This window comes from Penaeus japonicus, unplaced genomic scaffold (genome assembly GCF_977035675.1).
Source record: "Penaeus japonicus unplaced genomic scaffold, GWHDUDI00000001_assembly GWHDUDI00000006, whole genome shotgun sequence".
In the NCBI taxonomy this organism is placed as follows: domain Eukaryota; kingdom Metazoa; phylum Arthropoda; class Malacostraca; order Decapoda; family Penaeidae; genus Penaeus; species Penaeus japonicus.
In genome coordinates, this window is record NW_028234408.1 from 36,429,647 (window position 1) to 36,432,146 (window position 2,500).

The 2,500-nt window shown below is 31.5% G+C and overlaps 1 protein-coding gene across 2 annotated transcripts in view; it reads left to right on the top strand.

The window, feature by feature from the left end:
* Window positions 1–1,487, top strand: part of LOC122247964 (zinc finger CCHC-type and RNA-binding motif-containing protein 1) — a 9,093-nt gene extending 7,606 nt beyond the window's left edge. For both annotated transcript variants that reach the window (XM_043007689.2, XM_043007687.2), the window contains exon 5: window positions 1–1,487. This exon is cut by the window's left edge and continues 1,544 nt beyond it. The gene's annotated coding sequence lies outside the window, so the exon portion shown is untranslated.
* Window positions 1,488–2,500: the final 1,013 nt, after the last annotated feature.

The window sequence follows — 2,500 nt, forward strand, 5'->3', positions numbered from 1 at the left end:
AAAGTAATCCAAACCTGTGAAAATGCCCGTCCCAGGAAGACAGGGTTATGACTTTGATTTTATAAATCTCTAAAAGAGTAACATCATTCATGGAATTCATTGTTGCATGTCAAAATGATGTCTATCAGTAAATGACATATAGCTGACCTAACTAAACTACCAGATCCTAATTATTTCTGGATTATTTAAGAAACTGCAATTTGATTTTTCTGCTGTCAATATTATTATTATTATCATCATAATTGCTTTGTTTAATTAATTTTTAAACTTATTTCAAGAGAATGATATGTTGATTGTAAAAAGGTGCATAATCATTGTTATGAATATGTTCAGTGTTTTCATGAAACAGGATTTTGATTGTCACTAAGTAAGCATGTAAGTAATGCAATATCCATAATTTTTTCCCTTTGTTTTTTCTTCAGAACTATAGAAAGATATCAGTATTATTTTCTAAATTACCATACATTTATTTTTTATTCAGTATCAGTTGTTTTTTTCCTTTACCTTCTTCACTTCTATTTAAGACAACATGGACTTTCTCAAATGATTTAGGCTTATGTACAATGTATGGGCCCCACATTATAAAGAGGAAATAGGATGTGGTGACATTCCTCAATGCCTAATGGATGCACTGCAATTCAGAGTATTTTCCCACTTAGGAGAAGGAACGTTTTTCCTCTAGCCTTACATCCCAATGCTGTCTCTTTTGAAGTCACTGGACCCCATCCTCATGTCTCACATTATGGGTATAGGAAGCACTTTATCTTTGAATTCTATGTAGGTCGTTCACATATGATAATGAAGAATTTTTTTCACCAAGGTTTTATCATTATTATTATCAAAGGATAGCTTTTAGATAATAATGGTATAAAAGTCAAAGTCTACTTGTTAAACTCACTCTATGGAAATTCTAGTCCAAATGGTATTATAGAAGTGGCTGAGATTGTCTCCCTTTTAAGGTATTTAACTTTGTGATTAATAGTTTTAATAGTTTTAGCTTTATTCTGCAATCAAATCTATGAAATTCAAATCATAGTAATAGCTCATATAGACCCAGTACAAGTCAGCACACACAGGTATTTATTTCCTGTATGATATATATTACTACATTATTATTTTCAGCAGTTGTCTCCAAGTATTTTTGAAGATTTTATTGACATTCTCCAATGAGAAGCAATGTTTATTATATTCTTGATGTAAGTTATATATTCATCTATATTGTATTTGTAGATGTCTGATGAAAAAATGCTAAAAAGAATCTGGAGAGAAAGGAATCTATTTATTCCCTATTTTGTAACCAATGGCCATGAATGTTATTGTCATATTTATTTTCATATTTGTAATCTGTATTATCCCTTCTTTGTCCCAAAAGAAAATAGTTAATTGGATTGAAAAAAATTTACATTACATATTTTTTGTATTAAGAGACATGTGAATGTTGTTACTGGTATGTGTAACATTTTTCTGGTCTCACATAATTTGAGTGATGAAACAGATTTTCTATAACCTTATTCACTTTGCTTTAGTAATTCCCTACAAAATATACGTCTACAATTGAAATAAACATTGGTTAAAAAAAACTCTTAAAGTACTTCTTGATTACACTTGAACTTTAGAGAAATATTCTGCTATAAGGTTGGTTGCCATGTAGTTGTATCTGAAATTCAGTTTGCTTCAAACTAAAGGTTAATTAGTATATAAACCCATTTGATGGGGGGCTTCCTTCTTGTTTTGACCATAAGATGAGCACCAGTGTCATCTACTCAGCATACCAGACAGGTTTTATTTCAGAGGGAATGTAATACAAATTATTCCTTTCTCCCTCTCTTCCATTCACTTATGATATTAGATTTTTCTTTTGTAATAGTTAGTTTTTGTGTTTTATGATATTATGAGACTTACATCTGACAGGTTTTCCCAATATTGCAATCAGCAAAAAATGTAGTATTGTTTCCTTCACAGCTCATTATGTTCTTTACACTCACTCTGATAGATGTATTACATTTTCATGGGAGGACAATGAGCAACTTTATTTTTTCATATTTGTTTTACTTTCAAAACAAACATAAAGGAAAAAAAATGAAAAGACAGAGAAGAGAACGGTGACCTGTGCTAACTGTTGCAAGTGCCATAACACAAACCAGCCTTATTTGCAGAGGGGAACATTTCATTCACTATCCTTTCCTCATTCTGTACATCCTGCACTGCTAGTACTTGAGAACTGGCCATTAGCATCTTGCTTTTTGTCCTTACTCTCTGAAATTGGTACTTGGTACAAAACCCAAATGGATTCCATTCAAGGCTTTCTTTCCTGCTGGTGCCATCTATGTTTGGGACTTTAAACTAAACATATGCTACTGTAAGGTAATGATAATTTCCATCATCTGTCAGTTAATGTAACTATTTCTCTCAGTATGATTATAAAAAAACAATAATGAGAAACAGTATGGTGGGAAAAAACAAAGATTTACCCGTACTGGCCTGTTCACATCACCAGGAT